The 23,669-nt window shown below is 49.1% G+C and overlaps 1 protein-coding gene across 2 annotated transcripts in view; it reads left to right on the forward strand.

Annotated features, from left to right (window-relative positions):
* Positions 1 to 482: 482 nt before the first annotated feature.
* KATNBL1 (katanin regulatory subunit B1 like 1) overlaps positions 483 to 23,669 on the forward strand; it is a 175,929-nt gene continuing 152,742 nt past the window's right edge. The window contains exon 1 of one of the 2 annotated variants that reach the window (XM_069638401.1): positions 483 to 619. The gene's annotated coding sequence lies outside the window, so the exon portion shown is untranslated. The remainder of the gene's footprint in view (positions 620 to 23,669) is intronic. The other variant, XM_069638402.1, reaches the window with a different exon arrangement.

Below are 23,669 nucleotides of genomic sequence, written 5' to 3' on the forward strand. Positions count from 1 at the left end.
AGTCTGCAGCAGTTCTGATGCAGGGGCCTGCAGGGGCTCCTTTTATTGGCTTGGGCCACGTCATGGGCCATCTTAAAAGGGCAATGCACATGGGAGGGTCACACATCACAGTGGGGAGTTGTGATGGTTGCTAGGATAGGGAGGGGCAGGTGGGGAGAGGGGATGATATATATGGGCTCCTGGCCAGACAATACTTGGGGTAGAACAGATAGGGGGCACAGCCTCTAAGTTTGCCCCGCCCCATTTCTATGATGGCCCAGCATACAACCTGTGAGTACCTCCCCCCATATGTAAGTTTTGTTGCACTCCTGATGAGACCGGATTCCCAAAGAGAGGCTAGAAACGCACACGGGTAGCAGCCTTGTAATGCCGGTTGCTTGTGCGCATGCTCGTGACTAGCCGGCGCTGCACGAGGAGAGGTTGCGGCGTTGCACCACTGGATGGAAGGCTCGAGGAGCGCAAGGAGCGCGTCAGCAGGCGCTGTCTAGAACGAGGCGTGGAACGCATCGCAGGTCCCATCCAGGATACAGAAGTAGAGTGGCACGTGACCGGAACTTAATGTCTGGGACAGAGACCGGAAGTGGGTCCGCGAGCAGCACCTACGGGGTACCATGAGCCGGTAAGTGTGGGAGTGGGAGTGGGAGTGGGAGTGGGAGGGGGTGACAGTTCCCCCACCTTCGGCTGCCTCTGTCTTCACCCCCTTCGGTTTCCTGGTCCCCGCCTGCACTTGTGCTGGGAGGGAGTCTTCAGCCCAGAGCCCCCATGCACCCCCCACCCTCCCCCCCCGCAGGGCTGCTGCTGGGCCCCTGACATGCGCCTGCGGCCCCTCCATGTCGGTGACGTGTGCAGCCCGCGGCCTCTCTCCGCATAGGACGCACCTGCCCTCGCAGCGACCCGCAGGCACTCTGCTTCCGCCGGTGTTTTTGCTGTGTTCGCTGTGGGGACCCCTCCCCTGTTCAGACACATTGTCACATCCCGCAGATGGCCCCTGGACCGCCCTCCGTGGAGCAGGTGCCAGAGTGCCCCGCTTCCAGGCCGCCAGCGTGTGGGGAAAGCTGCCCAGCCCTGTGCGCTGCTGCCACAGGGTAAGTAGGCAATGCCTGTGCGCTGCCCTGCCTACATGACAACCAGCCACGGGCAGCCTGCCTGCGCCCCCTGGGGAAATGCACTCCCATCAAGGGGAGCAAAGCCAGCTATAGAGATCTGCAGGGGCAGCCAGCCTGCCTGCGCCCCCTGGGGAAATGCACTCCCATCAAGGGGAGCAAAGCCAGCTATAGAGATCTGCAGGGGCAGCCAGCCTGCCTGCGCCCCCTGGGGCAATGCACTCCCATCAAGGGGAGCAAAGCCAGCTATAGAGATCTGCAGGGGCAGCCAGCCTGCCCGCGCCCCCTGGGGCAATGCCCTCCCATCAAGGGGAGCAAAGCCAGCTATAGAGATCTGCACGGGCAGCCTGCCCGCGCCCCCTGGGGCAATGCACTCCCATCAAGGGGAGCAAAGCCAGCTATAGAGATCTGCACGGGCAGCCTGCCTGCGCCCCCTGGGGCAATGCCCTCCCATCAAGGGGAGCAAAGCCAGCTATAGAGATCTGCACGGGCAGCCTGCCCGCGCCCCCTGGGGCAATGCACTCCCATCAAGGGGAGCAAAGCCAGCTATAGAGATCTGCACGGGCAGCCTGCCCGCGCCCCCTGGGGCAATGCCCTCCCATCAAGGGGAGCAAAGCCAGCTATAGAGATCTGCAGGGGCAGCCTGCCTGCCTGCGCCCCCTGGGGCAATGCACTCCCATCAAGGGGAGCAAAGCCAACTATAGAGATCTGCACGGGCAGCCTCCCCGCGCCCCCTGGGGCAATGCACTCCCATCAAGGGGAGCAAAGCCAGCTATAGAGATCTGCACGGGCAGCCTGCCCGCGCCCCCTGGGGAAATGCACTCCCATCAAGGGGAGCAAAGCCAGCTATAGAGATCTGCACGGGCAGCCTGCCCGCGCCCCCTGGGGAAATGCACTCCCATCAAGGGGAGCAAAGCCAGCTATAGAGATCTGCACGGGCAGCCTGCCCGCGCCCCCTGGGGAAATGCACTCCCATCAAGGGGAGCAAAGCCAGCTATAGAGATCTGCACGGGCAGCCAGCCTGCCCGCGCCCCCTGGGTCAATGCACTCCCATCAAGGGGAGCAAAGCCAGCTATAGAGATCTGCAGGGGCAGCCAGCCTGCCTGCGCCCCCTGGGGCAATGCACTCCCATCAAGGGGAGCAAAGCCAGCTATAGAGATCTGCACGGGCAGCCAGCCTGCCTGCGCCCCCTGGGGCAATGCCCTCCCATCAAGGGGAGCAAAGCCAGCTATAGAGATCTGCACGGGCAGCCAGCCTGCCTGTGCCCCCTGGGGCAATGCACTCCCATCAAGGGGAGCAAAGCCAGCTAATCGAGATCTGCAGGGGCAGCCAGCCTGCCTGCGCCCCCTGGGGCAATGCACTCCCATCAAGGGGAGCAAAGCCAGCTATAGAGATCTGCACGGGCAGCCAGCCTGCCTGCGCCCCCTGGGGCAATGCCCTCCCATCAAGGGGAGCAAAGCCAGCTATAGAGATCTGCACGGGCAGCCAGCCTGCCTGCGCCCCCTGGGGCAATGCCCTCCCATCAAGGGGAGCAAAGCCAGCTATAGAGATCTGCAGGGGCAGCCAGCCTGCCCGCGCCCCCTGGGGCAATGCCCTCCCATCAAGGGGAGCAAAGCCAGCTATAGAGATCTGCACGGGCAGCCTGCCCGCGCCCCCTGGGGCAATGCACTCCCATCAAGGGGAGCAAAGCCAGCTATAGAGATCTGCACGGGCAGCCTGCCCGTGCCCCCTGGGGCAATGCCCTCCCATCAAGGGGAGCAAAGCCAGCTATAGAGATCTGCACGGGCAGCCTGCCCGCGCCCCCTGGGGCAATGCACTCCCATCAAGGGGAGCAAAGCCAGCTATAGAGATCTGCACGGGCAGCCTCCCCGCGCCCCCTGGGGCAATGCCCTCCCATCAAGGGGAGCAAAGCCAGCTATAGAGATCTGCAGGGGCAGCCTGCCTGCCTGCGCCCCCTGGGGCAATGCACTCCCATCAAGGGGAGCAAAGCCAACTATAGAGATCTGCACGGGCAGCCTCCCCGCGCCCCCTGGGGCAATGCACTCCCATCAAGGGGAGCAAAGCCAGCTATAGAGATCTGCACGGGCAGCCTGCCCGCGCCCCCTGGGGAAATGCACTCCCATCAAGGGGAGCAAAGCCAGCTATAGAGATCTGCACGGGCAGCCTGCCCGCGCCCCCTGGGGAAATGCACTCCCATCAAGGGGAGCAAAGCCAGCTATAGAGATCTGCACGGGCAGCCTGCCCGCGCCCCCTGGGGAAATGCACTCCCATCAAGGGGAGCAAAGCCAGCTATAGAGATCTGCACGGGCAGCCAGCCTGCCTGCGCCCCCTGGGTCAATGCACTCCCATCAAGGGGAGCAAAGCCAGCTATAGAGATCTGCAGGGGCAGCCAGCCTGCCTGCGCCCCCTGGGGCAATGCACTCCCATCAAGGGGAGCAAAGCCAGCTATAGAGATCTGCACGGGCAGCCAGCCTGCCTGCGCCCCCTGGGGCAATGCCCTCCCATCAAGGGGAGCAAAGCCAGCTATAGAGATCTGCACGGGCAGCCAGCCTGCCTGCGCCCCCTGGGGCAATGCACTCCCATCAAGGGGAGCAAAGCCAGCTAATCGAGATCTGCAGGGGCAGCCAGCCTGCCTGCGCCCCCTGGGGCAATGCACTCCCATCAAGGGGAGCAAAGCCAGCTATAGAGATCTGCACGGGCAGCCAGCCTGCCTGCGCCCCCTGGGGCAATGCCCTCCCATCAAGGGGAGCAAAGCCAGCTATAGAGATCTGCACGGGCAGCCAGCCTGCCTGCGCCCCCTGGGGCAATGCCCTCCCATCAAGGGGAGCAAAGCCAGCTATAGAGATCTGCACGGGCAGCCAGCCTGCCTGCGCCCCCTGGGGCAATGCACTCCCATCAAGGGGAGCAAAGCCAGCTAATCGAGATCTGCAGGGGCAGCCAGCCTGCCTGCGCCCCCTGGGGCAATGCACTCCCATCAAGGGGAGCAAAGCCAGCTATAGAGATCTGCACGGGCAGCCAGCCTGCCTGCGCCTCCTGGGGCAATGCACTCCCATCAAGGGGAGCAAAGCCAGCTATAGAGATCTGCAGGGGCAGCCTGCCTGCGACCCCTGGGGCAATGCCCTCCCATCAAGGGGAGCAAAGCCAGCTATAGAGATCTGCACGGGCAGCCAGCCTGCCTGCGCCCCCTAGGGCAATGCCCTCCCATCAAGGGGAGCAAAGCCAGCTATAGAGATCTGCACGGGCAGCCAGCCTGCCTGCGCCCCCTGGGGCAATGCACTCCCATCAAGGGGAGCAAAGCCAGCTATAGAGATCTGCAGGGGCAGCCAGCCTGCCTGCGCCCCCTGGGGCAATGCACTCCCATCAAGGGGAGCAAAGCCAGCTATAGAGATCTGCAGGGGCAGCCTGCCTGCGACCCCTGGGGCAATGCCCTCCCATCAAGGGGAGCAAAGCCAGCTATAGAGATCTGCACGGGCAGCCAGCCTGCCTGCGCCCCCTGGGGCAATGCACTCCCATCAAGGGGAGCAAAGCCAGCTAATCGAGATCTGCAGGGGCAGCCAGCCTGCCTGCGCCCCCTGGGGCAATGCACTCCCATCAAGGGGAGCAAAGCCAGCTATAGAGATCTGCACGGGCAGCCAGCCTGCCTGCGCTCCCTGGGGCAATGCACTCCCATCAAGGGGAGCAAAGCCAGCTATAGAGATCTGCAGGGGCAGCCTGCCTGCGACCCCAGGGGCAATGCCCTCCCATCAAGGGGAGCAAAGCCAGCTATAGAGATCTGCACGGGCAGCCAGCCTGCCTGCGCCCCCTGTGGCAATGCCCTCCCATCAAGGGGAGCAAAGCCAGCTATAGAGATCTGCACGGGCAGCCAGCCTGCCTGCGCCCCCTGGGGCAATGCACTCCCATCAAGGGGAGCAAAGCCAGCTAATCGAGATCTGCAGGGGCAGCCAGCCTGCCTGCGCCCCCTGGGGCAATGCACTCCCATCAAGGGGAGCAAAGCCAGCTATAGAGATCTGCACGGGCAGCCAGCCTGCCTGCGCCCCCTGGGGCAATGCACTCCCATCAAGGGGAGCAAAGCCAGCTATAGAGATCTGCAGGGGCAGCCTGCCTGCGACCCCTGGGGCAATGCACTCCCATCAAGGGGAGCAAAGCCAGCTATAGAGATCTGCACGGGCAGCCAGCCTGCCTGCGCCCCCTGGGGCAATGCACTCCCATCAAGGGGAGCAAAGCCAGCTATAGAGATCTGCAGGGGCAGCCTGCCTGCGACCCCTGGGCAATGCCCTCCCATCAAGGGGAGCAAAGCCAGCTATAGAGATCTGCACGGGCAGCCAGCCTGCCTGTGCCCCGTGGGGCAATGCACTCCCATCAAGGGGAGCAAAGCCAGCTATAGAGATCTGTAGGGGCAGCCTGCCTGCGACCCCTTGGGCAATGCGCCCCCTGGGGCAATGCCCTCCCATCAAGGGGAGCAAAGCCAGCTATAGAGATCTGCACGGGCAGCCTGCCCGCGCCCCGTGGGGCAATGCACTCCCATCAAGGGGAGCAAAGCCAGCTATAGAGATCTGCACGGGCAGCCTGCCTGCGCCCCCTGGGGCAATGCACTCCCATCAAGGGGAGCAAAGCCAGCTATAGAGATCTGCACGGGCAGCCTGCCCGCGTCCCCTGGGGCAATGCACTCCCATCAAGGGGAGTAAAGAAATGCACTCCCATCAAGGGGAGCAAAGCCAGCTACAGAGCTCTGACATGCTACTCTTATCAGCCACAAACCTTTTCAATAATGTTGACAATATTATTCGGCTGTGATGTGTCATGAAACGCCTATCTTTTATGGCAGCCTTTAAAAGGTGAGCTATTAAAAGTTGTTTATTGTCCTCTGGTTAGGCGCTTATAAAGTAAGTAAATACTGTTTCAAATCACTCACAGGGCAATGGAAAGGGGACAGGGGATTAGACACATTACAAATATCAATACAGTGGGGAGGAGAAAACAAACCTACTATGCCTTTTCAGTGTTCAGAGTGTGCAACTGTAGTAGGAGAAGGGAATGGGATAGGTGCTGGGGATGCTTGTGGGGAGCAGTTTGAGTGCATTGAAAGATAAGTGTGAGCTGAGGGTGACCCAAGGCATGTGCTGAGGATAAACCAAAGCTCTGTTGATTCGATGTGGATGTGGGAGGTCAGAGGATGAAAAACTGCCCTGAACACCAATCGTGTGACTGTGACATTAGCAGAGGAGAGAGGGAAGGAGGAGAACACTCTTGAGAATCTTCTGGAATTTAAGAAAGTCCTGTTCAAGAGTGAGGGGGAGGCTGTTCCAAAGAAAGCAGCCAGCTAAGGAAAGCGATCGACCACCTGCACTCTGTTTAGCTAAATGCTTTCCCCACAAGGAGTTGTTGCCACAGGAGCACAGAGGTATAGAGGGTGGAATATTTAGTGAGGAAGAGTTGCAGATGGAGGTTCCCGGGCCCCAGAAAGCCGTGTGGATGATGCAGAGGGATTTGAATTTAATCTGTGAAGCAACCAGAAACCAGTGAAGACTCTGTATGGCAGGAGAGACAGTCCCTGGGCTTAAGGCCAAGGATAAGTCTTGCTGCCCTATTGTGGATTAGCTGGAATGATCGCAGAGTGGAAGGAGGTAGATTCAGGAGAAGGCCTCTGCCATAGCCAAGCCTAGAGAGAAACAGAGCCCGGGTAACATTGAGCCTCTGAGGGAACATGAGAAAGGGTAGAATTCAAGTTGAGAAAATGTAATTGTTGTACCAAGTCTGGGCTGCATCGAGAACTGAAACAGTGCTTACATTCTACTGAGCCAGGGCTTTGCTGGAATCTGAATGAATATCACTCGTGCTCCTAGATTTCAGAAATGAGGTCGGCCCAAATGACAGATTACACAGTAGTGAACATATGCTTTGTAATCACTGTGTTAATGTGCCGGGTGGATAGCACAGCGGCAGCGTGCGCGTCTTGGAAGCAAGACGACACAAAGCAACAACAGGTTCGATCCCCGGGTCCGCGCTTAAAAACCTCTGAGTGTTTAAGCGCGTTATAAATACGTAACTAAGACAAAAGAAAAAAAAAAAAACACAATTGCACAACTAAGAAAAACTAACAATTCATGTAACAGCGCCTCGATGCCTGCGGGCTGTGTGAGCGCTTTATAAATGTAAATTAAAAAAAAAAAAAAAAAAAAAAAATGTCATCTGCACAAGGACCATATATTTTTATAAACTTAAAAGGATCTGCTTCTGATGCCTTAAGTGGAATCAACATAGCAAACCTCCATTAGCCTCCCAACATAGTTTATCCCCATTGATTAAATGGGCAAAGCCACCCAAACATCAGATGCCAACCAGTTAAACATTTGTTTTGGTCTCGGTGAACCTCTTGCCACCAAGGGCAGTCCGGTCTATCCCTGCAGCTGAAATGAATCTATGCCTGAGCGTGTGGGATCCTGAGTAGTATGTTTTAGGGCTCTTCGGATCGCTACTAGGTGCACAGTAGCAAACCAGCTGTCTGTGGCAGTGAGCTTCAGAGTGAACATGGCTACAACCATAAACGTGCCAAAACCTAGTGACCCTTTTTCCTCATCTCCCTGCTGCTTCCAATGCGAGGAGCCCTTAGAGCGATCTACCAATGCCAAAAGCTTCACTCGACACCGGGATCTCCTCAGGCTTACATGGTGAGCTACATCTAAGAGCCCATTAATCCTCAATCTGCACCTTTTCTTAATCACTGCAGCCGCCACCACAGCTTGCTTGCCGTGATCAGCTGTTTCCCCAACTAAGATGGCCGGCGCAACGCGGCCCCACATCGAAGCTGTGCCTCGTTACTAGGCAACACCTCACTTCTGCTGGCAGGCGGACAAGGCAGTGATAAGGCTCTGTTTGCGTCTGGGCGCGCGGCAAAGGCCCTGCCATCAGGCACACTGGTAAGCACCCTCATACGCTCGACCTGCTGAAACACTAGCTGCTTATCCCATCTTCCCGACACTCCGTAGTTTGCCTCATGTCAAAAGGTAACACTACTCCTCACCGATATGTATGATCATTCAGGAGACGCATACACAACCCTCCACCAGCGCGTAATGCCACTTCCTACTAAAGGTGACCGGGCCGCACTGTCTCTAGCCCAAATAATTATTGTAGCTCCACAAGAACACTCATTTGATTTTACCATGCGCAGAAATGACTATTGCTGCTCAGCTCTGCCCACAAGTGATTACCGATGTGCCATGTGCACAACATCATTTATTTATTTGATGCTCAGTGCTGCTCTAAATTGTTTATTGTTGCTCAGTATTGCCCTAATTTGATATCGCTGCTCAGATCTATCACAGTGCGAATCGCAAAATTTTATTTTACCATACTCCCTTCCTTGCTGCTTGGCATGTAAATTGCAATATGAAATTTCTTGTTGTGAATTGCCATATGTAGAAAAATACCCTATGTTAAATTGCCTATTGAGAACTGCCTAATGTTGAACTAGCCCATTTCCTACTGCCTTATTTCCTTCATATGTACATGTTGTGAAATGCATTATTCTGTCCCCCATAGTTTAATTTATCTGAAGTAGCCCAACTGACTAGCTATACGTGCATTTAAACTAACACATTTTGTATCGGCTATGCTTACCCTTAAATAGCCTAACCCGCATAGCAAATACTGCCTGAAATTGCTCAAACTTCTCTAGCCATATGTGTTTTGGAGTAGCCCATCTCATGTTATGCGTATTATGAATCAGCCGATTTTAGACAGCTAATACTGTCTGAAAGTGACCATTATATGTAGCAAAAAGTGTTTTGAAATAGCATATTTTTGGAACTTTATTCTGCATTTGCCTATTCTGGATTTAGCCATCAACTATGCTTGTCGGGATCAGCCCAATCTGTCCCAGCCCAACGTTTTCCCAAATAGCCTAACTGATAGATGTTCCCCTAGCTCATCTCCAGTATGTGCCCCACTACCTTAGCTTACTTGGCACATTACTCACACTTATCATACCCTTTTATGCCTGGATGGATCCCTCTAACGGTAACATTTCCATCAGCTGTAATAGTCACACCATGCCCGACCGCTCCACTTACTACAACACACATGCACTCGCTCATGCACCGAACTGCCAGTCCAAACTCCACAGACTCAGAATGCGCATGCGCCCTTTGAACACCAGTGCCCTTCCTGCACTGGTAGCACACAGAAACTCTTGATTAGGAACCTGCACCACTTATAGGCCTAATTCTACTCACCTGTACCTTAACATACACAATTCCAGCACTACTATGGTGCCCCACATAAAGCTCACTCACAGTGCCCTCAAACAACATAACCCTACACCCAAACCCTCTCAGTCTAATAGGAGTAACCCATCACCGCACTACAAATGCGTTTTACTCAATGTTTGCTCTCTCAATACCCATGCTCTCGAAGTCAATGACCTAATTGTAAGTCAGGACTTGGATATACTAGCCATCACAGAAACTTGGCTACATGAGGCGCCCGGCCCTACCATCTCTCTAGCCCTACCAGAAGATTACTCTATCCTCAGACAGGATAGGCCTTCAAAAATAGGGGGGTGAGGGGGTAGCTCTAATTTTTAAACAGGCCATACCTATCAGGCCCATAACCCACCTAGGTGAGGGCAATACATTCTATTGGTCAATCTATCACTTTCACCTAGAGACACTATTAATATTCATGTCATTTTTTCCCGGCCACCGGGACTCCAATCAGACTTCCAAGGACATGTCACACACTTACAGTGAAAATTTAAAAGATACTACAAAACCTCTACTTCTAGGCGACCTCAATTTAGGATTCAGCGAACCCAATGATAAAGCCGCTACTTCTCTCACTAAAGACCTCTCAGATATGGGCTTCTCCCAGAAAATTATGACCTCCCCCACCCACTCCAAAGGCCGCATCCTAGATTAGGTGGTAGACCATAATTGTCACTCCTGTCACTTCCAACACTGCCCTCCCATGGACAGATCACTGCCTACAATTCACCATCCCTACAGCTCAAGTACCAAAACTGCCACAACTGCTCCTGCTACTCGAGCAAGAAGCGCAAAAAAACTAACTGCAGATAACGTCCAAGCCTATCTTGATCTTACGTGCATAGCGCCTGCGTTCTCATAAGACCCAAACATCCTAGCGGATATATTTAAGGACACACTTACTCGCGCAGTTCACACCATTGCCCCACTAGAAAATAAGAAAGAGAAAAAAATCATTCCACGCTAACTCTTGGTTCACAGAAGGGCTCCAAACCATGCACAATAGCAAACGCCAGGTGCTTAAATACGGGCAGGCAAACCTCTGTGACGACACGAAAGAAAACTTCCAAACAATTACCAAAAAGTACAAAGACTCAATTTGTAATGCCAAATCTGAAGTGTACAATCGCTGAATCTCTGACGCTAATCGCAAACCAAAGAACGCTTCACCATCTTTTAATGAACTCATAGACCCTCCCACTTGCACTGATGAGCTCATCAAAGATGAAGCCTGGTGCACTAGCATACAATCTGCCATGCTGAAAAAATAGACCTCCTACAAACCAAAATTAGAGATCACTATAATACATTACCTAAGTACAACCAACCCATTCAGACCTTGCCCAACTCCAAAACCATCAATGTTTCCAAATTCTCATTTAAGGAAATCTCAGAAACAGAAGTCGTAGACATCCTCAAACATCTTAAACCATCGCAAGGTAAGGGCGATGTGTGCCCGTCCCCCCCACCCTCCCCGAGATCATAAAGGAGTGTGCTGAGCCACTTGCTCCTCTCTTGACTGCCTTCATTAACTCTTCATTTAAAACAGACATCGTCCCTGCCAGACTTAAGAGGCCTGGGTGCATCCCCTCTTTAAAAAAACGTACGCTAGACCCTTCTCAACCCAATAACTACCGGCCCATAACGACCGCCCCGTTTCTTCTTAAAATATTAGACAAGGCCGCCCAATGTCCAATCCAACTCTACCTTGAAACCAACTTCTTTCTAGGAAAGAGTCTGGTTTTCGCAAAGGACACGGAACTGAAACTGCCTTATTAGACTTAAAAAATAAAATTAAAATCACCCATATCATGGACAAGGGCAAGCCTGCCCTCCTCCTAGACCCCTCAGCGGCGTTTGACTTGGTTAACCACAGTACCCTCACTAAACATCTCACACACGCGACGCACTTCTCCATCCAAGCAACTTCCTGGATTATCTCCTTCTTAGAAGGCAGAGCCATGAAAGTCTTCTCTAATATAGCAAATTCAGCTCCCACCATAATTCACTGTGTTGTCCCACAGGGATCTTGTACTGCCCCTACGCTATACAATCATTTTCACAAAGCCACTTTTTGATAAACTGGATGCACTTGGGATCACATACACCAAATATACTGATGATACCCAAGTGCTCCTTCCTCCAATATGAATTTATCACCAAGACGCTACAGCCCTTATGCAAATTTACTCCACCATTCAAGCATGGATGGCCACAAATGGCCTCTGCCTCAATGGGGAGGGGACAAGACCGAAATTCTTATTCTTGGCCAAAAGTCCACTCTAGCTAAACTAGACTCCCTCTACACTAACCTCATTGACAACTGCATCATCCCAGTCTAATCCTCTGTTAAAACCTTAGGGGTACACATAGATGCCACGCTGTACATGATCAAACAAGTCAGCACTATCCTCTCTGCCTCCGCCTTGAGCATTAAGCTCATCAATGCCATAAAACCTTTCCTAACAAGACAACCGTCTCTCCATTGCTAGAGCTACTATAGGGGCCAAGCTTGATTACTGCAATAGGCTCCTAGGCGGCACCTCTTTAAAAAAAAAAAAAAAACATAAGCAAAACACCCAAAATAACTCGCTCAGAGCAGCCCTGAGTATACCAAAAAGAGACCACATCACACAAGCAAGAAAGACGATGCAGTCTTTGACTGGGAGCCAGTGAACCATGTTCAAAATCTCACTACCACACACAAATGCATAAGCTACACAGCACCATCCTACCTCTCAGACACACTATCTAGATCACTCTCTACGAGGTCCACCAGATCACATTACTCCAGCCAACTCGTTGTACCGCACATTAATGGGGCTAAGGCTGGAGGGTTAGGCTTCCCTTATCTTGCCCCTAAGCTAAGGCATGCGCTCCCTACCGCACTCGGAGCTGAAACATCTCTACATGCCTTCCGGGAAAAAACTCAAAACCACTCTTCAACTGTTTATACCTACCATCCCCTACTGCTCCCCATCCTCGTGCTTCCCTATCTGCTCGTTACTATTTGTACATACCATGATTGTCTGTTGTTTTTTATGTAACTAAGCTATGATCACCCACTGTAACAAGCGCCACGATGTTTCAGGGCTGTTGTGTGCTCTACAAATGTGAATAAATCATTTAATGCCACATCGGTAGTTAAAAGTGGAAGTGTGTTGAAATAAGTTACATATATTACCACAAAGTGTGGTGAATCCTGTGGAGTTCTCACGGAATCGCAGCCTAAAATCTCCTCCCAAGTGGCCATGGCAGCCACTACCTGATCCTAACCCTGGGGGTGGTATTAGCCAGGTTCATCACCTAGGATGAGAAGGCCCCCAAACAAATAGGACAGCTTGTCTAGGAGAGACAGAGAGGCAGTATTCATCTTCGGAAGGTGATATTGCCATAATGCCAGAAAATATAATGGCTTGTTGTCAGTTGGGCTCTCTTTCTGAAAAATGACACATTGTTGATCAGCAGGGGGATGTAAGAGTCAGAGAAACCATATAATTAATTGTGATGGTGACGATTTCCGCTGGGGCGTGCGCTTTAAAGCCCAGAATCTACCATTTATTCCTTTACACACCTCCCCTAAAAGTGTATTCCAAAAATCATTTGTACAGAATGAGAACATAAGGGAACAAGAACATAAGGGACTTCAAATCCGATAATGCTCCAAGTACTAGGCTGAAGGGACTGTGATGTGCAGGCTAGCGGTTTTAATGGCCCACACCTGAGCAGGACTTTTGAATATTTAAAGCTCCCTCAGGTGCAGGCCATTTGAAGCAGTAGGAGAAGTGGACAGCCGTAGTGGAAGAAGCCGACTGAAGATGCCGGGGTCTGCCACTGTGATTTCAGTGAAATGCGGTGCTGAGTCATAGAAGCTCAGAGTTTGAACTGCAGATGATGTGCAGCAGGAAGCAGTGCAGTTGCTAGCTGTCCTGTGTGTATGAGGAGCTCTCCCCGCCCAGCGTCCTACTCTGGTGATTGGTGTTCATTGGAGCATGCGAGGGACACGGAAGTGCAAAGGAAGGCCGGTCAGTTGACCTTCATTAGGTGACCCTGGGGCGCTCCGCACTAGACTGCTGGCTGCTAACATTCATTTTGAATAACGAACAAATGAATTGAAGTATTTGTGGCCTAATGTGCGCATTGAAAGGGAGAGGAGTGGAACTGTAACAACCTTTGCCAAAGTAAAGTGGGGGTGGGGGGTTTACTAAATTACAACCACCATTGCCAAAGTAAAGAAGGGGCAGTATGTAATACAGTGTGCAACCCTCATTACTAAAGCAAAGAGGGAGTAATAGTTGAAAAAGATTCCCAGCATTGCCCAAACCAAAGAAAGGCAATTGTAAATAAACGAGGATACCTTTTCCCTGGCAGTATATCAAAAAGATTATCTAAAAGGGAAAATTACCAGTATTGCCCAAGCCAGAGAGGGGCAATCCTAGAGACCTGTTTTCCTTAGGAGAGTACTGGTAATGAGACATTTTTGGCAGTTATCTGATACGGTAGTAGAAAACCAAAGGTGGCAGGAGAGAAGCCCTCTTTGGAGAAAGCCTCAAGGGGGGCAGGAACCTAACGTGCAGTGCAATTGGCAAACCTACCAGTGGAATAAACTGCAATGTGTATTATATCCTTATGAAAGAAGTTGTGAATTTCAGTGTTGGTGAAAGACTTTCTTTAAAGCTTGAAGCAAGCCTCACCACAGAGTTCTTGTAGTAGTGATTAGTTGTTTTCGGCCTGATGGCCGAGTATACAAGGAAATGGATTGTTAGTGGTGGACCAGGGGGAAGATACTGAAGTACCATATTGTGGTGAAAGGCCATGGTGGAAAGAAAGTGGCAAGGCCAATAATGTATTTGATGAACTGTGGTAAAACCATCCTGACAAAGACTTTCTTTAAAAAGAAGAAAGGTGAAGTTGTATTTGCCAAAGAGGAAAAGTTATATTGAATTCTTCACTGGAAGTGTGAAGACAAAGACTTTATGGTTTGACAAGTTTGTGGAAAGCTTTAATTTGTAAAGTGATGAACTGTGTGGGACAATACAAATGCCAAGTGAGAAACTCACGGATTGACAGGAACTTGGCTATTGAGAGGAACTTTGTATTGCCTTTGAAGCAGAACTGAATTCTTGCAAATAACTTTTATTGTCGGAAATGTTGATAATCCTGGGAAAGGGGAACCGGCCGTGGTAACAAGAAAATAAGCTTATAAAGCTTATGTATGAATCTAACCATTATTTTGAGTTTGAACAGCCATATACATGTATAAGTGTGTGGGACAGATACCTTTTGTTATGTGTTTTCCTTTAGTCTTATTTTCATATGCAGGGAAATCCTTCTTGGGTTAGGGAAAGCAAGGCGTTCATCACACCCATATAATTTAATAAAGGGTTTTCACAAGTAGCAATTTTATCAAGTTGTCCGCCTCACATTTTTAACCCCTTACATAAGACACACAAGAGGTGTGCTTCAATGGCAAAACTCCAAACTTTCTAACTAATCTTTGGCACAGTATAGAGCATTCTTTCCCAGTTTAACTATCACTTGAGCGTGCTTTAAAAATTAATGTACACCAATATAGTGTTCTCATTATAAGTCTTCATGGGGATGGAAGTTTTCCGGTTGAACCTTTTAAGTTGGCGACTTTAAAACTAGAACATTAAGGTTCTAATACATGCTCCTCTTTTGACCAAAAAGGTTTGACTTTGGGGAAATTGCTGAACAAGTTCAATTCTTACTTTCACTTTTTATGTTATGTTCCACTCCCCCAGCCTTTTAAATCCTGCTTGTGTTTTTTTTAGTGCTTACTTAACATGGCCCAAAGCTCTAAGTGCAAGGATTCAGACTACTTTTGACGATCCCTAAAAAGGATGGTGGAAACATGTATGCAGTTGTCAGAATCCTTAAGAACTATCGTTCTTGTGTTGCAAATGTTATGTATAAAATAGCATTGCCCCTTAGCCAGACCTTTTCCTGCAATAAAAACGTGACATTGTGATTTTGGAGTACCACATTTCTGGAAGGTATTTAGCTCCTGTTTATAGCCTGATGCACTTGACACCTGCAGTTTCCAGGAGCTACGTTTGGCTCCAGGCCATCGGATTATATATAGACATGCCTATGTGAATATAACTGTTTGGGAGTGAGCATTAGGACACATCTAGAAGACATTTAAAGCATAATGGGTCATCCATGATGCGCAAAAAGATATGCATTGCAACTCAGTGTAAGTTTGCAGCATTCTATATGAAATCTGCTAGTGGTCCAGACTAGTGGATGATGCAAGAAACCCAGAAACTGTTTTTAGCTCCTGGAAATTTAAATCTGCTTTCAATGCCTGCACAGTGAATTTCCCATCCGGCTGTGAACTGTGGTGAACTTCCAATGATGGCTACTGAGTGGCGCTCTTTGTGACACGGGCGAAATAGCGAATTCTTTCAGCATTATACCAAAAAGACTGGTGAGGAGGCTTTGTGTATACATTGGCATTTTGGAACCCGATTGTCCGGATGATGATGGGTATCATTTAGTGTAGGAATTGTTTGTTGCTGATTCACCACCCCTCCCTCCCCCAGATTTAACCATTACTCATCTGTAAAGCTTCAACCTTTTCATAGTTTTTGTAGCTTAGTGTTGGTGCCATTAGCAATCACTGTTTATTAACATGCTGCCATTACTAATTTCCAATAAATATTGTTTAAAAGTCATTCAAGGGCAGTCATCGGGGTTCAGTATCGTATGCTGCTCCTTCCTTGATGCCATTAAGGAGCCAACGGTGCCGCATGTGGCCTGTATGATTTTGGTACAGTAAGGACAGCCATTCTCATTCCTGATTCCCTACTCGTCGAACAGTGTGATTTTACACACGATCATTCCTCCTCTGCTTTAGCTGTTTAATCCGTCACATATTTCAATTCTCATGAATATAGTGGAAACCATTATGACCTATCAGGTGAATTGGAAAGGCAAGTAGAGTACACAAAGGAGATAAAGCAATGTGCAACCAGAAGACTGGGTCCTAATTAAGACACCCCTTCGCAACCAAAGTTTCTTTGGCAAACATGTTATCTTCCTGTGCTTAGTGCCAAATGTTGTTTTATTCACACACACAAAGCAGACGCCCACAATACACATTTAATAGACATCTACTCTCTATTTGACAGCTTGCTTTTTATCGTTGATTGTTGGCTCGGAGCAGGGGTAAATGCATGCAGAGTGAGCACAGTCTGGTTTTAGGTATGCTGCCTGTAATTTGTTATTTGATTAAACTCCTTCAGTGCTTTCCCACCAGGTAATGCATAGGGTTATTTTCTACACACCTGGCTGGCTGCCTATAATCTGGAGCATATTCTGCACACCTTTAGAGCATCAATACGTTTAACATGTTGATGTGCCCATGTGTGCTTGATGTTCAGATCTCTTTTAGAAACTTGCAACATTTCATGTGTCCTGTGAGCTTCCGTCAGTGTTCAGATGCAAAAGCCAATCTGTAACATTTACAAGTTTCAAGATCGTTTTAGAGCTGTATCGTGAGTTCTGTTGAAACTAATTAAAATTATTTGCAGTGCAAATGGAGCATAACTGAAAACCATTTCTGGCTGCAACAGATAAGCTTACGTTTTGCAACAAGGATGCCTAAGAAGAGGTCCTATTGAGTGCAAACCCAGCTTCGGGGAGCACTTTACAATTTTAGGGGAAGAACACAGTGGGGGAAGCAGGAAAGCGGCGAACTTGAGGGGGAGGGCGGCCAATTTGGCAGCATGCTAATCTCTCTTGCTTTCCTGATTTTACTTTATGCATTTATACCCTCTCTTTCACGTGCGACTGCTTCCAAAGAGGTCAACTCCAACCTAATGGCTTCAATTGGGAAGGGAGAGACAACGTCAAGCGGTTTTTCCACTTTATGGCGTCTATATTTGGATCTCACCAAGTTTGAGCCAAACTAACTCCTCAGCACAAGTCCTTCCTTATTAAGGAACTCCCAATGCAGGTAGTGGGTAGGGTTAAGATGCTGGGAATGATGATGGAAGCCTCAATGAGTGCTGAAGCTCGGGCCTCATGTGATTAAGAAGTGCCCTACCTTAGCGAGGAGAACTGCTCTACCATAGCCAGAGCACTTATACTCTTGCGTCTGGACTAAGGGAATGCACTAATGCTGGGTGCAAACAAACAGTGCATTGCAAAATACCAGCATATCCAAAACTATGCTGTAAGAATCATCAACCAGAAATCTAAGACGGACCACATTAGCAATGCTAGAAGGGAGCTCAAAGCCATGACCCTAGTCCACAAATGTCTCCACTGGAAAGCACCTGAATATCTCAAATCACTCGCTATGTGCGAGCTCTCACACTAAGATCTGAAACAATGGGCCAAATCATCATGGCTCCCCATAAAATATCTAATGGATTGGGTACATCTTTTCCTACACCCGCCAAACTGAACAATTTACCTTTAAACTTGAGATTAGAAGTCCACCCATTCACAAAAACTGAAAACTCACCTTCAAGTAAATCCTTGCTCTGGTCTGCGTTAATCTACTTTCTGTCACTCTGGCCACGCCAGTTGTCTCGTCGTCATGTTTGTTCTTATGTTAGTGGCGTCTTTTTGTTGTGCCCTGATGCCTGCGGGCGGTTGGCGCGGTGTAAGTAAATGGTTGATAGCCAATTCGAGCTCTTCAAAACCCGCCTTTCGTGTCTTACGTTTAATGTTTTACTGGTTATAGGAAACATTTTCAATTTTCTTTTTTACATTGAGGCTGAAAGGGGTATATGATTTGTATTGTTTGTTTATAGAGTGCACCTGGTCGTTAAGCAACTAGGCGCTTGCAGAAAATAAAATCTTAGTTACAGGTACATAAATATGTTACATTTCTTATGTTACAGGGTCATATATCCAGCATTTCGTATGTTTCAATGTCAGATGACTTACATGTAGGATATGTTACAGTTTCAAGTATTTTACAATAAATGTACAGAGTTATAGGTACAGTTGAGGCATTTAGCAGTTGTTGGTGTGAAGCCGGAGTTTGACGTTAGCTTTGAACACATGGAAGGAGTGGGTGGCTCTGAGTGCGTCTGGGATAGAGTTCCAGAGATGAGCTGCTAGAACTGGGAAGCTGGACCCACCAGTTCTTTTCAGTTTAAAGTTGGGGATTTTGATGCTGTTTGAGAGGGCCTTCCTGATGGGTCGTTCAGAAGTGTACTTTGTGAATTTTTCTGTGAGGTATGCAGGTGTTTTGTTGTTCAGACAATTGTGTGTAATGTTCAGAGTTTAATTTGATACGGTCATTGATGGCCAGCCAGTTGACGGCTCTTCTATGGACAGATGTGTTGCCCTTTGGGAATACCTAGGGCTGTTCTAAGGGCATTGTTCTGCAGGGTTTGGAGTTTGTAGATGTTGTGTTTACTGGTGCCTAGGTAGAGTGCCTTGCAGTAATCTAATTTGGAGAGGATGAGGGCTCGCGCTATGGTGGTACAGCTGTCTGTGGATAGGTATGGTTTTCAGGCGTGAATAAGTTTGCAGGTGTAACTGGTTGCTGAGGCTGTCGCATTTACTTGTCGAGGGTGAGAGCTGAGTCTAAGTAGAATCCTAAGGTTTTAACTTCCTTGGCTACCTTGATTTTGATGCCATAAATCGTGATGGAATTGTACAGATGGCGTAATTTAAGTTCACTGGTAGACCCGATGATTAAGAACTCGGTCTTGTCGTCGTTAAGACATAGGCCATGTGTGGCTATCCAGGTTTGGATGATTTGGTAGATTTTATTTATGAGGCTGGTGTCCTTTTCATAGTCCCCCTGGATTGGGATAAGAATCTGGGTATCATCAGCGTAGTTGGTATATGAGACCCCTAGTTTGTCCAATATATCAAAGAGATGCTTTGTAAAAATATTGTACAAAGTGGGGGAAACGCATGACCCTTGAGGGACTACACAGGTGATGGGGACTGGATCCGCTGCTGCTGTAGGTGAGAAGACTCTTATGGTTCTCTGGTCCAAGAATAAGTTTATCCATGCCGTGGCTTTTGTGGAGAAGTTGGCCGCCGATTTGAGGTGATTACAGAGTACCTTGTGATCTACCAGGTCGAAGGCAGCTGATAGGTCTAGGAGTAGGAGAATAGAGATGTTTCCTCTATCTTTGCGCTCGTCTAGTTGGTGTTTAAGATCAAGGAGAGCCGTTTCGGTTCCATGTCTAGGTCTAAATCCTGATTTTCTTGTCCCTAGTAGATTGTGGATTTCCAGATAAGATTGGATTTGTAGATATGCAGCTTTATCTAAGATTTTGAGGAGGAACGGGACAGTTGTTATGGGACTATAGTTCGTTGGGACATTGGGGTCCAGGTTTACTTTTTTTAAGAGAGGTAATATCCAGGCATCTTTAAGGTTGGTTGGCACAGAGCATGATTTGAATGATGAGTTGATAAATGATGTGACGAAGGGGGCTAGTTCATGTGCAGCCTCTTTAATAATTGGGGCTGGACAGGTGTCACTGAGGCATCGAGACGGTTTAAGAGACATGATGATGTTCTTAGTTTACGCAATAGAAATGGCTCTAAAACTAAATTGGTTAGGGGGTTTAGTTTGGTTGGCGGCAAGTTCCTGAAGGATGGTTTCTTGCGTGGAGAGGGCAATGTTGTGGAGGGCGGAGTTTTTGGCTAATTTGTCTTGTAACATTGTGATTTTATTGCATAAGGCCTTTTGAATGTTTGTGCACCAGGCTTTGTCTTTGGTACAAGAGTCTATGGGTGCAATTGGGGATTCTAATTCTCTCAGGATGGAGAAGATTTCCCTGGTATTTGAATTAGCTTTTTTGATTCTGTCATTAAAGGTCTCTTTTTTTTTTTTTTTTTTTTTTTTGTTGTTGTTGTTGTTGCCTGAATTATTTTTTTGTAGCTGTTAGTAAGGGCTGTAAGGAGGTTTTTGTCATGGGGAGAAGGGTTTTTTCTCCAGCAGGCTTCTGCTTGTCGTTTCTCTTTGCGTAGGGCTTTTAGCGTGGGAGTGAACCAGGTTTTAAGATGGGCAATGGGTTTAGATTTGGTGAGTTTCAGCGGCGCAATGGCGTCAATCGCCGAGTTGATGGTGTTTATTGTACAGGTCAGCTGGGGTTAGAGATCAGGCTAGAGTGATTAGTCATAGGTTGGATCAGGGGGAGACGATTCAAGGGTGTTATATTTTTTTTGCAGCGGGTGAGGGCAGGAGGAGCATGAGGTTTAATAGATTTAGTTTGGGGGAGGTCTGAAATGGTCAATGAAATCAGATAGTGATTAGTCCATATGCAAGGTTCAATTGCCGTTATGAGGGAAACGCAGTTGTCTGCGACCCAGTCCAATGTGCGGCCTTCAGAGTGCGTGGGGCCGTTGTTCCGTATAGTGAGGTCTGCTTCCACAATAGTGTTGGCTATGGTGGAGGCATTGGAGTTTCTTAGGTCCTTATAGCCTTAGTTAAAATCACCAAGTAGAATGATTTGTGTTCCCAGTTTGGCATTAGTGTTTAAGAGGGTGGTTAAGTCTTCTTCAAAGGTGCCTAGTGGACCAGGGGGTCTGTAGATGAGATGTACCGTGATAGTACGTGAGGCCGAGATTTCTAGTTTTAGGGAGAGTAGTTCAGCTGACGGCATAGTAATGCTGTCTATTTCTTTGATGGTGAGGTTGACTCTGCAGATAAGAGCTATGCCTCCTCCTTTGGAAGTTTCCCTATCTTTTCTGAAGATGGTAAAGTTTGGGGGTATGGCTATCATAAGGGCAGGGCCAGCAGCTTTGTGTAGCCATGTTTCCGTAACTGCTAGGAAGTCCAGTTGGTTACAGGTGATGTCAGCAATTTCAGAGGCGTGGGCTATTAGAGATCTACCGTTGATGAGACCTCCCTTGAGGTTTTTGGCAGTTATTTTAGTGTTCTTGCTAATGTGGATGTTTTTGGGCAAGGTTTCAGAAGATTTGGTACAGGTTATTTGATTGCAGCTAGGTTTCCTTTTGTGCGTGTTGATACTCATTTTCAGAGAGATGGTTTGCATCGGGGCAAAATGTGGAAAGGCCAAGTACATGAACGACCACCAAAGGCACTCCCGATGGGGTCCATTTTATAATGGGCCATCTCCCAGCTTAATCTTCACAATGAATCGGTTGGTTGTCTCCATGACAATCTGTCTGGCTTCAGAGCTGCCATAAGCACGGAAACTGCTGTCCTGAACCCCCGTGAAGACCTGCTCTCCAACCTTGACTCCAATATCCCCGTGTCCTCATCTTACTTGTTCACAGAGGACCCCAGCCAAGATTCTCTAGAGGGTAGCGCTGGTCGAGCAATTGAGGCCTAGCTTCTCAAGAGGTGATGCAGGCTGTTAAGTACAGTGTAGTCCCCAAACCCCCACAAAGGAATATCCACACACTGTATTAGTTAACAGTCTTTATCTAATTAAAGTTCAAGGTTATATACACAATCACAATAACTCATTTTGTGCTCAGTAAATCTACAATGACCAATATATACAGTTCTAAGTGGTACCACAATGATCAGATTTCATTAAAGTGCATCAACTGTACTCTGGTTAAATGTCACCCAAATCACTTAATAAAGGTAACCGACAATAGATATAGGAGGAAAGCAGTTGGTTAGAACAATTGGCAGAATACTGGCCACGTTACCTAGACACAATTCTGTGTGGAGATCACCATCTGGCATCTATACGGTCTTTGGGTGGCGGGAAAGCCACCGGCAGATGCTCGACGGCGGCCTGCCCTTCTCCGGCGGGATAAGGCGAGCAGCGGTGCGGACAAGCGCATCCATGAATCAAGTCTTGGGCAAAGGAGCGTGCGGCTCCGGTCGTCGATGGCACGGTGTCAAGCGGTCCCCGCTTCTGGGCAACACGGCTTCGACTGGCCTCCAGTGGTTACAGCAGACTTGCGAACCCTGGTCGACATCGGTGGATGGAATGTTCGGTGCTTTTCTTCGTTCTCCTTGGCGTTCCACGTCTCCGGTCGGCAACCTGTCGAGGGTCTGACTTCGAGGGAGCTTCGGCAAAGGTTGGCGTGCACGGGAAGAGAGCGCCTAACCAGGTCCTCTCTCGGATCAGTCCTCGAAGAACTAGACAGCTTTCAGATCAAGTCGCTGCAAATGCAGCATCAAATCATCTTCCAGCTGGGCTTCAAGGATAAGCTTCGGGTATCGGCTTCTGAACGAATTCTAGCAATGAGAGGCCCCCAGATATACTAGTGAATCTCCCACCTTCTGCTGAGTCACACTCGGGCAACCAATCGCTCAGAAGGGCATTCAACAGTCATTCAGGCCATACTCCTCCCTTTCAGACACTCGCAACAAGGAATGTGTATTGGGACAAGTACTCAGCCATTCAACACTACACACTGCATTCATACCAGTTTCGGGCAGGGCTGTCTCAGTAATTGTGTCAAACGCCAGAAACCAGACATCCACAACAAGAAGTGCATATTGGTCACACTCCATTCACCCAGGTCCCACCCACAGGGTGTACCCACAACATACAGTCACTGGGAAGGCTCCAACCAGTCCGGCCTGGACTTCAGAACAACACCATATATGGAACTTCCACCCAACAGCCAGTCAGGGGGAAGGGACAGAGTCAGGGCTTCCTAGGACTTTGGGAAAACAAGGTAACAGGCAATAGAAAGCAAGAGGCCACAGGGGTCATCTTGTCCCCTATCAGGAATCAACTGATTCCAATGGCCGGGCCTGGGTATCCCAAAATGGAGGATAGTCGGAGCACCTGTCAAATTCAGCATGGAGCTGCCACCAGCCCATACCCTGCTCTGTGGGCCACACACAGGTGCCCAAAAACATACTCTAGGGGGACAGGGTTTTACCGCCACCCATGGGTGCCATACGAGTATCCCATGGGTCTGTACACCAAACCAAAAACAGGAAGCGCTGCACTGCCAGGAGTCCCACATAGACTCCTGGGCAAAAAACAATACAGAACACAAATGGAGGCCCTGTCCCTCCAATGCATTTCCAGCATCACACCCCCTCCCTTGCCTCGTCGCGCCTTCAAACATTTGTGCATAGGTGCATTATAAATGCTAAATAGTAATTTCTTGTCTTTTGAAATGTATTATTGTAGATATCTTCACGTTTATCAACTAATTATTGACCTGTTTATTTGTCAGTATTATTCAAGCTGCGCTGCAAGCCTGGTGGAGTGTGATCTAATGCTCATCTTTGTCTCTGTACGACAGCCAAGACACATGCATAGGACCTAACTTGAGAGGAAAATCAGGTGTGCTGTCCATTGCCTCTTTTATTACACAAACGGGCACACGCGTACATATCGGACTGAAA

This window comes from Ambystoma mexicanum, chromosome 14 (genome assembly GCF_040938575.1).
Source record: "Ambystoma mexicanum isolate Mex_15411 chromosome 14, UKY_AmexF1_1, whole genome shotgun sequence".
In the NCBI taxonomy this organism is placed as follows: Eukaryota; Metazoa; Chordata; class Amphibia; order Caudata; family Ambystomatidae; genus Ambystoma; species Ambystoma mexicanum.